At 34.0% G+C, this 15710-nt stretch overlaps 1 pseudogene; it reads left to right on the top strand.

Moving 5' to 3' along the window:
* Positions 1-12066: 12066 nt before the first annotated feature.
* Positions 12067-13742, top strand: LOC105043367 (glutathione S-transferase U17-like; annotated as a pseudogene).
* Positions 13743-15710: the final 1968 nt, after the last annotated feature.

Here is a 15710-nt window from a genome sequence, read left to right as displayed (position 1 = left end):
CAATGAAAAAAATTTTGCCAAAAAAAATTATTTCGATGAAACACAATTTTTCGTCGCTAATAACCTTATTAGCCAAGAAAAAATAATTTTTATCGCAAATAATTCTCGTCAAAAAAATAAATTTCTCCATTTTTCTGTTAAAAAAATTCTCTTCCCACCAAAAAAATTTCTCCGATAAAAAATCTTACCATAGAAAAAAAATTATTTACGACTAAAAAAAATTATCGTCGTTAATAATATTATTAGCAAGAAAAAAATAATTTTCGTAGCTAATAATTTTTATCAAAAAATTATCTTTATTTTTAAAAAATTATTTACATCAAAATAAAATATTTATTGTTAATTATATTATTAGTAATAAAAAATAATTTTTATTATAATAATTATTATTAAAAAATAAAAAAATTATTTATGATAAAAAATATTCACCGTCAAAAATTATAGCTGATGCGTTGTTTATAGCGGCCTAAATTTATATTTTTTATTTTCTCAATAAAATAATTAGTGAAATTTGACCACCCTTAATTTCCTTCAAAGTTATAGCTGATCTGTTGTTTCTAGCAGCCTAAAAAAGAAAGTTCTGGACCAACACATCTACGGCCATGTGGGCAGCAAATGCTGACAAATAAAATAAAGATCGGTCAAAATTCAAATTTTGATCAGACAACTTAAGCTCCAAGCCAGAAGCGCATGCGTCCAAAGAATAATAGCAGCAACACCTTACGTAATTGCTGACGCTCATGCTTGATTCAGAACTAATAAAAGCCTTCGGATAATTGACCTGACGGCAGCAAGCGCGGCATCGTACAATTTATCTACTGTGTTAGAAGCTTGCCGAAATTTCTTCGATCCTTCTCTTTGGAAAAGAAAAAACAAATTTCTTATGATGTGTAAGAAGCTTGCCTAAATGCTTCTAGGTTGCTCTTTGGCCTATGATGGTAGAAATTTTATTTTTAATATAAAAATAATTATATTTTCGATCATTATTGTTCAAGTCCAAATAAATTAATGATCAAAAGTTTATAACCACTTACACTCATAAGAAAATCAATCCTGAATGCTCTTCACTATCGACGAGTAGCACCTTAATTAGTTTTTCTAGCTCTAATCCGAGCATATCCGATGGAGAAGATCTCGCAAACTCTCGGATGAGTAGAAAGTCAAATGTATAGAAGTCTTTTTATAACGCGCTTTATCCATCAAGGTAGTATCTGAATCAGTCAAAAAGACTAAAGATAGAATTTATCTACGATGGTTGTGTAGAGTTCAACTTTATCAAACTATTTATATATATATATCTCCATCACTTTATTGAAGATTTATCTTTAGAGTTAGAATCCAGATTAATTAAAATATATAAAATAAATCCCGATGCATATTGGTGTGGGCAACATTCGGATGGATCTAAATAGATAAACTATAACATTCTCCCACTTGGCCCAATCTAACACAAGCACCTTCATTTTAATTATTTAAAGTATTTTAAAAATCTTTAATAAAATTTTATTTGGATATGATAATTGAAAAACTGATGTGGTCATATTTTAAAAAACTTTAACTTCTCCATAGGATATATATTGTATACTTGATTACAAAATAATCATTAATGTGAATCATGATGACAAATATGTTATCAATTAATACATAATTTTCTATGTATTATAACACTAATGACATCTTATAACCAAGTTCTTTATATGAAATTTTATTTTATGAATAGACGAAATCTTATGCCTATTTCTTAGTCTTTTTTATATCATACAATAAATAGCTGATCAGCATAAAATAAACTGAACTTTATCATAAAATCCAATGTAATGACTTTATACATAGTGTTCAATATATACAATAAGCTGTATCTTATATGATCCACCTGATCTTCAAAATTATAATAATAAGTTCTTTAGTCAGTAGATCTACAATTATCAGTTTTTCTTTAATATATTCCAAAGACACTATGTTTTCCTTTATTCTTTTACAAAGAGCAAAGTATTTAATATCGATATGCTTGCAAGCGCTTGTTCTCTTCATATTGTTAGAGAATCTTATTGTAGAATTATCACAGTATATTTTTATCGATCTACTAATAAAATCAATAACTCTAAGTTCTATGATAAAATTTTACGACCTTATAGCTTGTGAAGAAGTCTCATATATACTACATACTTTGCTTCCATAGTGGATGTAGTAAACAAAATTTTATTTTACATACATCCATGACATAGCATCTCGTGTAAGTAGAAAGATATTTCAGTAATAGACTTTCTATTATTAGTGCATCCATTAAAATATGAATCCTAATAGCCTATTACTTCATGATAACCAAATCGATTGGCTGTGAGCATATAAACATATGGCTTTCTTTACAATTTTTCTATGCTCTAATCCTAGATTATGTTAATAATGTTCAAATATCGATACAGCAAAAGTAGTGTTTGGATCCATATAAACATATGCATAGGCTTCCAACATCAGATGTAGGTTATGAACCTTATTTCCTTCATCTTTATCTTAACTCTTGATATTGAGCTTTACTAAATTTATCATCCTTTACAATATGAGCACATCTACAGAAATATTTTTCCATCCAAAATTTTTTATATTATAGAGATGTAAGTCCTTTAAGATAGTCCAAATAGTTCTAAGGATCTATTCCTGTAAATCTCAATGCCAATAACATAAGCGGCTTCACTCATATCTTATATCTCAAAATTTTTGAAATAAAAATTATTTGATTTTCTTAAATAGATCAAAATTACTATTAGTAAGTAGAATATTACTATTGGCAAGCAGAATATTATCCACATAATATCAAAATTATGAACTTACTCCTACTAACCTTTGAGTATATATATTAATCAATAGTATTCTCTTACCCAATGATTTTTTCATTAAATTTGAGATACCACAGTGTGAAAGTATGTTTAAGTCCATAACTAAATTATTTTAATCTGTAAATTATATGTTCTTATCCACTAACCATAAAAATTCTTAGGTTATTTCATGTAGATCCCTTCCTCTAGATCATTGTTAAGAAAAGTCATTCTCACATCAATCTGATATAGCTCTAAGTCAAAAATAAGCCATTAAGGTTACGACAATCTTAAAAAAAAAATAGTCAATATCTTTCTTTTATGTAAATCTCTTTTCCTCAAGTTTGGCTTTATATCATTCAATCTTATCATTAGGATTCTTTTTGATTACATAGATCCTTTTTGCAACTTATTGGTCGCATCCTTCAGGTAGGTCAACTTATTCTCAAATATGGCTGTTATCCATAGAGTCCAGTTCTTTTTTTTAGGATATCCAATGACTGTAAGGAGTTATCATCTTTTATGACTTATAAGAACATCTGAAGGTCATCAATCTTTTTATTCATATCTATCAGATATACTACATAATCAGAAGGTATAGCAAATTTTTTTATTTTAATAGATCTTCAGAAAGCTGTCTCTTGATCAGTTTATGGTGGTGGGTAGATAGTTACTTCATCGATAATAAAAATCTTATGGGGTGGAACTTGATAAAGTAGTGATTTCGTTTGAATGTTATCCCGAGAAATAACAATAGAAATCATTACTTCAGTTTGATTTACAGGCCCAGTATTATCTCAAAGATAATATTTAAGGTTCTCCGCTCTCACTAAACATGCCATCCTTTGGAAATTTATCTTTATTAGTTTCTACAATTATGGTTTATGGGATGGACAATAAAATTTATGCTCTTTTTGACCTCTCCGAATAATCAATAAAGAAATCATTGATCGTTCTAAAATCAAATACCTTGTGAGTTATAAACCTTAGTTTTGGTTGGACAAACCCATATACACATATTTTCAAAAATAAGATTTTTATCGGTCTATAACTCATCAAAATTTTTTTGAACTATCTTAATAGAGATCTTATTTAAAATATGCACAATTATCTTTATAAGCTCACTACACAAATAAATAGATAGAGTATAATAACTTATCATAATCTGAATTATTTCTTTAAGCATCATATTTTTTTTTTAGCTATATCATTTTAACATGGTATTCTTTGGTATTATGTACTAGAATATAATGCCATGTTTCTTTAGAAATTTCACTAATGGTCCTAGCTATTGTCCCATTTCAATATCTACCATATACTCGTCACCTCTATCAGATCTGATTACTTTAATCATTTTTTTTGATTATCTCTTTGTCCCTATTTTAAATTTCTTAAAGATCTCAAATTCATCAACCTTATCAAACAGAAGGTATAGATACATATAATATGAATAGTCCTTAATGAGTGTGACAAAATACTTTTACCTGTTAGATATAGAAAAAATATTTATATACAATAGTATGAATGATTTTTAAAGTTTCTTTAATCAACCTGGCATCCTTCTTAATATACATGTCTACTTCGTCTTTATATGGTCAATACATGTCACAAAATTAGTGAAGTTTAATAATCAAAAGATTCTATACTTCACTAGTCTTATGACTCTTTCTTCGGAGATATGCACTACTCTCCGATGCCATAGCATAAAAAAATTTAAAAAAATATGAAAACTTACTTTAGGATCTAAGACTATCCTGTACCATCCAACTATCTTCATAAGTGAATGTGCTTGATTTTCAATGAAAACAGACCGTTCACTTTTAGTTAGAGGCCTTCTCAATAGAAAGCCCTATAAGTCATTGATAATGTGCATAAATACATCAGAGTTAATGGATCAGATAGAATTAGGAACATTTACTAAATTAAATTCAAAACATATGCAAGAGTAAAGGATATTTATTCTTTTACAACAACTTTTCATACTTTATGCAGTTTTTTTTAAGTGTCCCTTCCTTTTATAGAAGAAGCATTTGACAACCTTATTATTGGCTTCACCTAATGTCACAAGAAATACTTTTTTTCTTTCTTTCTGTATACCTTTTTCTTTATCTGCTTTTCCACCAATTTAATGTGAAATAAAGTTCATGCTCTCTATCTTCTCCTCTCTTAATTTCTTTTTCATTTGGTCAGTAATTCACTAACTATCCAATCATCATTATGTATACTATAGGAGATCTAAAGGAGAGTGTATCTTGATGGAAGAGATATGAGAATAAAGTAGACTAAAAATATATTTGATATGAATTTTAATATCAAATAACTATGCTGCGATATGCTCATAGATGCCGACTTTTGTAGTTTATTAATTTCTACTCTACAACATCCAAAAAAATATATACCTTATAATATAAAGTGATGAATCTCCGAATATGTCACGTCAAAATTTCTTGTAGAGCAAAAGTAATCCGATTAAATCGCTCACATTTCTCAAAAGCTCTTTTTTTTGATATACTTTCATCCATATATGGTGAAACTTTATTTACTAAAATATCAGATTAATGTCAGTACATTCTAATGTGAGTACTATTTTTCTCTCTTTATTCTAAAAAATTCAATCCGTTAGAAAAAAAATTTCTATGCTATTATCAATAATAGCGGGAATTAACACTACAAAATACACATGCTCACATTTATCATTATTAAAGACTAATTAAACTATAGTTTGAAATAATCAATATTATTTCAGTAGTAAATTTTAACCTTCATGTGGGTAGAAATGCATTGTGAATAAATTTACTAATACTTTATTAATAAGATCAGCAACATAAGCATCAAAAATAAAAATTTCTATGCCCGTGGATCTAAAAAAATCCTATTCTTAATATCTAGATTCCCATTTATTCTAATTAAATAACAAAAATAGCAACTCTCTGTGGATAAAATCAATTATTTCTATGACTTAATTATTATTTTATTCACATGCCATTGCTTTCTATTTTATAGTCTTTATATGATTTTTACTATATCCAGGATGCTATGGCTACTCCTGAACATAATAAACCTACTAACTTTATATGGTATTAAACACATCATCAAGAATATGATAATAGATCTATAATTCTTTATTTACATATAAACAAATTAAATAGCACATAAATCGACCATATAATGTGCAAAATTATATTTTTATGCAATAAAATCATATAATAGCGATCTTATCATAATTATCAAAGAATCTTTATATAATTAAGTTTATTATAGAGACTGAATAATAATTCAAGGGTCTTTTTGTAATAAAACTCTATTATAGGGATCAAAATATAAGTTTCAAAGATCTTTATAGAATTTATTACTTTATTAGGGACTAAATTGAAAAATTTCTAAATATGGTTCAACTAATTATAGAAAAGGACTTTATATAATAAATGCTTTATCAAGGGCTAAATTACAAAACACCTCGAAATCAAATTAAGCCAATTCAATGTGGTCTGATTCAGTCAACTATTGAAAAGAACTTTATTAAATATATACCTTTTAGGGGCTTAAATGCAAACTCCTTTTGAGTAAACGGGTCCATACCGGATTTCGGGTTGGGACCCAAAACCCGAACCCATTAGGCCCATCTTCTCCCTTTTTCTATTTCCCGATCTAGGCCGACGGCTGAGACGGAAAGTCGGATGCCTCCTCCCAGCCATGTCGCGGCTGGTGGTCGCCGGAAAAGGGGCTAATCGATGGACCGCCGTCGTCTCCGGAGACCAATCATCAGGAAATTGGCGATTGAAAAGTTCCTCCCGATCACAAATGACTGGAGTTAAAAAACCGAATGGCCGATGACCCTCTTCGGGGTTCTTCACTGGCAGTTACCGACCGACCATAAAATTAACAGCGATGGCCGGCCTGAAGGATCCTATCGACACCTGTGTGCTGGTGATTGACCGGTTCCTTAAGAGATCGGTGGAGGAGGGGCCCAAACAGGTGCTCCCCACCAAATCAAGGCCGGCAGCCACCGAAAAGCCCTGATCGGCGGACCGCCGCCCTCTCCCCAAGAGTCACGGCCTTGTATGCCCACGATTGGGAGAATGAACCATCGATTATCCGAGATCTGGTCGTTCCTTCTTCAACCTCCCTCTCCCCATTTTTCCTTTCCTCCTCTTTTTAAATTTTATTTCAGGTGGTTGCCGGCGGCTAGGCATGGGTGGCGTCTGTAGGCCAGAGGTCCGGCCATCCTCAACGGAAGAGGGAGGGCATGATGGTGGAAACCATGAATTTCATCATCCCTGTTCTTCTCCCTTTTAATTTTTTTTTATTTAATCAATAATTTTAGATCAGAGGGCCGATAAAATAAATAAATGGAATTTAGGAACGGATTAATTTATATCGTGATGATTCCGATCACTAGGAACCAGCCAGGGTGGCCAGATCAGATTTAAGATCGCACGACGGCTGTCGGAGGAAGAAACATGGTCTTTTTCTTCTTCCTGCTATTCATAAATAATCCCTGTTATTCATAAATAATCATCATATAACCTTTAATATGTCAAGAATAAACCTAAGATATGATATATAAAATTATAAATTTTTTCATATAACATCAAGATCATGGCTGAACAAAATATCATAGAGGTGGCTCTGATATACTAATAATGAAAATTTTCATTTTTAATATAAAAATAATCATATTTCTAGCTATTATTATTCAAATCCAAATGAATTAATGATAAAAATCTGCAACACTTGCAACCATAAGAAAACCAATTCTGGATGCTTCTTGCTGTTGATGAGTAGTGTCTTAAATTTTTTAATCTTAATTGTCTAATTTTTTAATCTTAATTCAAGCATATGATGAGTAGGTGACCAAGTATGTAGAAGTCTTTTTATAATGTGCCTCACCCATTAGAAGCAGTATCTGAAATAGTTATAAAGATTGAAAGATAGATTTTATCCACAATGGTTATGTAGAACTCAACTTTATCAAATCATCCAATATATCCATATCATTTTATTGAAGATTTATCTTTAATCAGAATCTAGATTAATTAAAATAATAAAATAAATCCCGAAGTGTGTTAGTATGGGCTGCATTTGGATGGGTTTAAATAGATAAACTATAACATAGGATACTTCAATTGAGTTCATCTTGTGAAGCGCATGTCTTTCAGTGATCATGATTCGATGGTATGAATTTGTGACAATGATAAGAGTCTCATTGGTTTGTGGTCAGCTTTCACAGGTTGCAGCTTGGGAGCAACCATCTACCCTTACATCTTTGAAGTGATCCGATTAACCGATTAACCATTCTCCGATAGATGTTTCCATCATACTCCAAATCCAGTATCCGAATCAAATACATGATGGCCGCATATTTTTTAAAGCAAGACTCTAAAAAATATGCAAGATCTTGAAATTTCATTACAATCTCAATATCTCATGAACACTATCGATCTCAATTCATAATAAATAGTTTCATATTAATAAATATCAAACTTTATATAATTTATAAGACTTGGTCATCCAACTAACATTGCTGATATTCTATTTAATTAATCTTTTCAAATCAAAATCCCAACCTTAGCCAAGTACGAGCATGCTGTAACTTTGAAAAAAAAAAAAAGAAAGAAGAAGGATTGTGAGCTTTACAGCCCAGTAAAAATCTTCACATACTAAACTAATATAATAATATAATTTGAAAATAACATATGAACAATATCAAAAGAAAATAAAAGCCATAAAATCTTATGTCAAATATCCATTATAACTTAATATTGATATATACAAAAATATACATCATATACCATCGAATATTCATCTTTTTCAAAACTGATATATCACACATATATAATTAAGTAAACTATTTGTACTTAATTATGATTTCATATCTTATCATTGATATCTCATTAACATGATCCAGATCAATCAGCAATTATTTTTAGAGTCATTGACTAATCACAATCTCTCTTTAGTCCGTGATTAGCAAACCATAGTAATCGTGTTCTAGTTCGTGTGGCAATCTAGAATAACTATGCTCCAGCCTGCACTTCAAACTTAAAATACCACACTTCAACCTACAGTGGAAAACGAGAATAATCAAGCTCCAACTTGCAGTGGCAAACTTAAAATAACTACGCTCCATCTTATGGTGGCAAACTAGAATAATTGTACTTTAGCTCACGGTGGCATCAAGGATATCCGTACTCCAGCTCACGGTGGTAAACTCAAATACCATGTATCTACCCATGACGGGGCTATTCTTAATCCCATATACCAGCTCAAATACCAGCTCATGGTGGTAAACTCAGTGCCATATTTCTACCTATTGCGGGCTATTTTCAGTGTTATATTTTCACCTATGACGAGACTATTCTCAGTTTAACATGACTAGTCTAAATATTATTTTTTTAATCAATAATTTATTAAATATCAATTATGCTAGAAAAAATATTGTATTATATTTTTTTCAAAATTCTCAATAATCAGTATCATAACATAAATCATTCGAAAAACCATTGTTATTTAATACAAATATACGATGCAAAATATACAAATAATCATACCGACAATTATAAAACAACTATCGGCCATGAGAAATCAAAAATCATGAAATATAATAAATAAATAAATATATATATATAACACACACACATACATACATATCGATGTTTGTATCCAAAAATCCTTATCTCTACTGGTAGTTGACTTAAACATAATAATCGATGAACTTCTCTTCCTATGAACTTAGAAGCAAGGTATTCCACTAGACATTTAGTGCAAATAGCTACACTTCTATATGATCAAGATTAAGCATAAAAATCACAGATGATTAAAAATGATGAAAATTATAGTAAATGATTTAACATCATAAGTTCAAGATTTTTTTAAGGTTTTGGATTACTTAAATATTTGAATATTTTATTAATTCATAAGATTTCTAGTCAGAGAACTCAAGATTGGAGAGAAGGAATTCGAGAGAAAAAATTTAAAAAAAAATAAAAAAAAAAGATAGAAAGAGAAAATAGAAAAAAAATGAAGAGAGAAAAAAAAAAAAAAAAAAAAGTAAAGAAGAGAGAGAGAATCTCTCTCTCTTTCTCTTTCCCTTTTCTTTTTTTTTTTTTTTTTTTTTTTTTTCTCCTTTTTCTTTTTCCTTTCTTTCTCGTTTTCTTCTTTCTTCCCTTCATGGAAAATAGGGGAGGGGAACCTTACAAGGCCTGCCACATCCACGGCGGTGTCCGTGATCGGCGGTGGTGGTGGCTCTAGTCCCCAGCGGTCCGAGCAGGACGGCGGCCGGCGCGGTGGAGGGAAAGAAGAAGAAAAATAGGGAAATCTCATTTCCAATAAATCCCGCGATTTGCCGGTCACAATCCGGTCGCCGGCAATGGCTAATGGGCTAGGAGAGGGTAGGGATGAAATCAGGCTCTTTTTGCCTCGACTCCGATAGTGACTTGCTTCAATTCCCGCAGCCATAGCGAGCCCGATTGGTGGATCTTCTAAGAGGAAAAGAGGGAGGAATACGGCGGTGGCTGCGGCAAATCTCCAGTGAGGGGATTAAGAAATTTTGGTGCCTTTAATAGAGGAACCCCCTAGGTTCCTTTCCTACTCCGGGGATTGGGTTTTTCAACTCCGATTACGAGTCCATCGGGGAAGAGGACTCCCTTCGGGAGTCATCTCTTCTCCATCTCCTTTTTTTTTTTTTTTCATGCTAAGATTCTTGCAGGATCTGGCCTATCTATCTCGTGGGTTGGGTTATTATAGTTTCTTCCTTAGTCTTCTCAAGTCTCTGATTTTTACTGTACTTCTTTTCGCATCTCCATGTAACCTCCATTCTCCTCCTTGTGCCATGTAATTCTTCCAGCTCTTAGTAAAAGCTGGGTGGCACACTTTATTTTGGAAATGGAAAACACACTTTATCTTGAAAAGATCCTTAGATTTGTGATGCTCCTCTCAAAATTATTTTTCTGGACTATACTCTTTTAATCGGAAAAAAAATGATTTGATTGTCTATTTCTTCAATCATAGAACTCAAATTTGATCCATCAAGCCACCACCAAACACCACCAGCCCCACTATGGTTTAATATACTGAGCTTCATTGTCTCCTTTCTAGGATCTAGTCCATCTGAGGATCGCTTTGTTTGGAGAGCTACGAATAATGGTGAGTTCTCTTCTTCATCACTCTATAAATTCATGAACCTTCGAGGAGTAAGTTGTAGTTTCGCACCTATACTCTGGAGTCTGTGCATACCACAGAAGATCAAATGTTTTCTCTGGCTTGCTTGGTGGAAAAAGCTCCACATAAGAGAGGTTCTTGGAAACAAACTTGGCACAGGCCTCGGATCCTGTGTGAATTGTGGGCAAGCCCTAGAAGCAATCGACCATGTATTCTCCACTTGTCAAATATTTAGTACAATTTGAAAGCATCTTTGTTCCCAATTAAATGTCCTTCATCTACGGTCAACTTTTCACCATCTCTACACTGATTGGATGGAGCGGAACTTTCCTAGGAAAACAAGGCGTATCATTCTCATGCTATTGGTAAGTGTGGCATGGTCATGTTAGAAAGAAAGGAATGCTAGACTGTTCCTCAATAAACACAAATCCATTTCCTCAATTACAAGTGAAGCAATCATGTCCCTTCAACAATGGTCTGTGCTTTGCAATTCCGCTGAAATGGCTGAATTTGGTGAGGTTTGGAAAAAAAATTAGGAGAAACTATTCTCAGATTCAATTACTTGACTCCGCATCCCGACAATTGATGACTTTGGGGATCTCTTGGAATTCCTAAGGTTCACTACATAGACATCACAACTCTCCGCAACTTCATCTCCATGTTTTTTCTTTGGAAATGGTTATTGATGGGTTTGAAAATGGGCCTGCCATCCAATGGTTCGAAAGTTTCAGAATTTTATTGGACAAAACGAGTTTCAGCGGCAGCTTTCTGGTGGCGAGGCAGCTGATTACAAAAATAGTGGTCTGAGGAAAAGGGGTGCCGGGGGTGATTTTCGCTGCCCTGACTGGAAGGAGCTCATCCATTTTATTGACCTTCAGCACTCCTTACTTTGTTTTTTCTGTTCTTTTCTTCACACTGTAATGGTAGCGGTTCTCCCAACCACTTCTGTAACCTCTGCCTCTCTCGTATTAAACTCTTCCATCAATAAAACTTGTGGTGGCTGTTTTATCAGCCTCCTTTACGGTCAATAAAAGCTGGGTGGCCACCACCTCCCATTCTCATCCACACAAAAAAAAAAAAAAAAAAAAGAAAAAAGAAAAACAAAAGGGAAAAGAAAAGTATAAGAGTCTCTCACCAGAACTTAAAGAGTATCCCGTCACGGGTGACGGATGTCTAAACCTACCCCCTCCTCCATATATACTCACGTCTAAAGCAACATCTAACCCACACCTACTATCAAATATTTTCCTTCATTCCAACTTTCGAGAGAATACTGACAGAATGGGAAGAGATCAGGAATTGAAGTTGTTGTGGTCGTGGCCGAGCCCATTTGTGATGGGCCAAGAATTGCTCTAAACCTCAAGGGGGTGGGCTATGAGTTCTTGGAGGAGGTGCTGGGGACTAAGAGCGAGCTCCTCCTCAAGTCCAACCCTGTCTACAAGAAGATCCCCGTCCTCATCCACAACGGCAAGCCCATCTGTGAGTCCATGATCATCGTTCAGTATATTGACGAGGTCTGGGCCGCAGCGGGACCTTCCATCCTGCCCTCTGATCCCTATGACGGTGCCATTGCTCGCTTTTGGGCCGTCTACATCGATGACAAGGTATGCCGATTCATCGAATTACTTCTGTGCCTGCCTTATTAACATCGTTCGGCATATCGCTTTTGGGTGGTTTTTAAGTTTCAGACCTAGATTTCACCTGTATCTTGGTATTATGTGTAGAGTTAAGTCACGAATAACATTACTTGGTAGGTCTTGGTTGGGTCGTATCTAAAATAAATAGCTTACGATATTTTCCTATACCTCTATCAAGCACGATGGGATGGATATTACTGGATCACTAATCCCATAGCAGTGGAAGGTGGGTGCTGTCTGGGACTGACCTTCGCAGCCCCTGATTCCTATCTTTGGGCGCGTCTCCGATCTAACTCATGCTTGAAGCCCGGTTTACCCATCCCGATTGCAACTGATTTTTAGCGGGCTCACTCCGAGAAACCTAACCACGTATAAAAAACAAAATAAGAAGTTGCATTTACCCCATCAAAAGAAATAAACTTGCGTTCACTTTGTACATGACTCATTGAGGTTGTTTGTTCTTCCTTTTATTCCCTCATCAGTGGTTCCCTTCTCTGCGGAAGCTCATAATAATAGCAGAGGCTGATGATAAAGAAGGGAAGGCCGAAGCAACAGAGCAATTGATTGCCGGACTCCAGTTGTTGGAAGAGGCTTTCGAGAAATGCTCCAAAGGCAAGGACTTCTTTGGCGGGGAAAGTGTTGGCTACTTAGACATTGCGTTGGGGTGCTACTTTGGGTGGCTCAAGGCGGCGGAAAAGATGGGCGGCATCAAACTGCTAGACAAGGAAAAGATACCTCTTTTGGTGGGATGGGCAGAACGTTTCTGCTCGGCCGATGCCGTGAAGGAGGTGATGCCGGAGGTCGACGAGCTGGTAGAGTTCGCCAAGACGCTTCGAGCCTGGCTGAATGCTACTGCCACCAACTAAAAGTTTTCAAATTCAGGAAGGCGGTTTTGGTGGCATAAACGCTAGTAGTTCGGATAAATGTTGGTAGGGAGGATATATCATGGTAGTCCTCCCTCCCGTTATCATCAAAAAGCAAAAAAAAATGTTGGTAGTGAGGATAATAAAAAGAGGAATAATGAGATCAATCAGGTTGATGAGTTTGAAATGTCTTTCTTGAAACTATGGTGTAAAATGTCTTATGTAATAGTTTATTAGAGTCTGATTTGATGCTGCGTTTGATGCGAGAATTCTTCTTCTTTTGTTGTTTCAGCTCTGGGTTCTTCCTTTATACTTTTTTTAGTTGAAAGCGCTTGAGAACTTTTTTCTCGTGTTCTAAATGTTCATCGTTTTTATTTCTTGGGTCCTTTCTGTGGATGTATTTCTTCTGTGCAATGCTCTTGGAATTGCCCCGGTTTTCAGCTCCTCAGGATATTTGCTTTCAGGAAATATCTACTCTCTCGCTAATAAAACCTGGTTGGCACTTTGCTTCCCTCATTAATTAAAAAAAAAAAAAAGATTTTACTGGCATTGTTGATTGCATTGGTTTTATGTAGATTTCCGTTCTGTTCCAGTTTTCTGCTATGGATGAGGGAACATAACCTCATAATGGTGTCGTTTCGATTAGCAGATTTATGGTGGTACTGGTACTTCTTTGAGATTTTGATATACAATTCTCAAGTCCAACGGTATTCATGGGAGAACGCATACATGATCAACTTCTTGACCGTAAATTTAAATGATGACTGCTAAGACCGCAGAAAAAAGTTAATTTGCTCTCTGTCAGCTCCAATTTGTTACATTGTCCATTTAGAAACTCAGTTATTATGTTGAATCTGTTCTCCTCCGGTGAAGTGATCAAGAGGGCTAGTTTGAAGAACAGTTTAATGACCTTCGTACCATGATTTTTCCATAATAGTTACCGCAATTAGGGTAATTAGGAGCCAAAGAAATATGTATTGCACTTCACCACCGGTTAAACATTATGGATGGACAAGCAAACAGGGCTAGACGATCTACAGATTGCACCCTTCTCCAACAGAAGCTAGGTTCTCTATTTAGATGGAGAGAGAGACATTTCCTAAGGTTTGTTTTCTGTAATTTTTCATATGAAATAATTGATGTGCACCATCATGAAAAGAAAATATTAAAGGATAAAAACAACAATTTAAAATGCTTTTTTTTTTTTGTTATGCGATAGACATCTCTAAAGTTGCAGTATCGGTCATCTTGGTAAATGGTCAGTACCAAGATGAACTAAGATCTCCGTTTTTAGAGCCTAAGATAAAAGGTGGAAAAATTTGAACCAAATTATTCAGTTATATCACTTTACCTCAGCTAATACTGTATCTATTTTACAATTTTTCGAGAAAAATCTACTTGCAATTTGAATCAGCATTCTACCTTTGATTGCTAAGCTAAGTTTGACCTTGAACAACTTGCAAGCATCAAAAACCAACAGAGAACATTGATCGACGTCATTATGGGTTGGCTGCAAAGCAGGGAATTGAGCCTTTAGGGCTACCCATTACAGCACAACAAGCTTCTACATCTAAGAAAGTTACCATGAAAAAAAACCTCACTAAATATTTTACGACCAATGCTCCCTAAGTGTGATAACCTAAGCATCATATGGTGTATCAAGGTTGCAATAAAATCATCATTGGAGAGCTAACTACGTATAAAATCATCGTTTCTTTCTATAAACAACTTATAGTAATTGCTAACTTGTAATGTTTCTATTAAAAGAAGATCAGATGGAGGTAATTCCTTTCTTTTTCTACCCTGTATCTGCCCCACTGCTCAAGAGTTGACTACACCTAAAACTGAATCCTGTTTCTCTTCCTAAGCCGCAAGAAGTGATGCCAACCAAGCAAGTGCTCGGTGGTTGCTTTGGTGTTATTCAAAGTTTTTTTTTGATATACAATACTCTTATTCATGGTGGATATCATGCTGTTGCAGTTAATGGTGGTTTTTGAAAAGCAGTCTCTTGAACAAGAAAGTTTCATCTAAATAGTGAAATATTTTTGTCTGAATATGGCGGTACGAAAGCAAGCAAGAACTAGCCATGATTAGATTCGATTTAAGATGTGGCTGATGTGCTAGGTAGCCTTTCGTTTTGTATCTTTTGATTGCGATCGAGATGGCTACTCATCTTTGTGTACAAACTAGTTCGGAATAGGCTTATTGCTTTATACATATATATATACATACAAAAA

This window comes from Elaeis guineensis, chromosome 4, assembly GCF_000442705.2.
Source record: "Elaeis guineensis isolate ETL-2024a chromosome 4, EG11, whole genome shotgun sequence".
Classification (NCBI taxonomy): Eukaryota; Viridiplantae; Streptophyta; class Magnoliopsida; order Arecales; family Arecaceae; genus Elaeis; species Elaeis guineensis.
The sequence above is the reverse complement of the archived record's forward strand: the minus strand, read 5'-3'. Positions and strand labels throughout refer to the sequence as shown.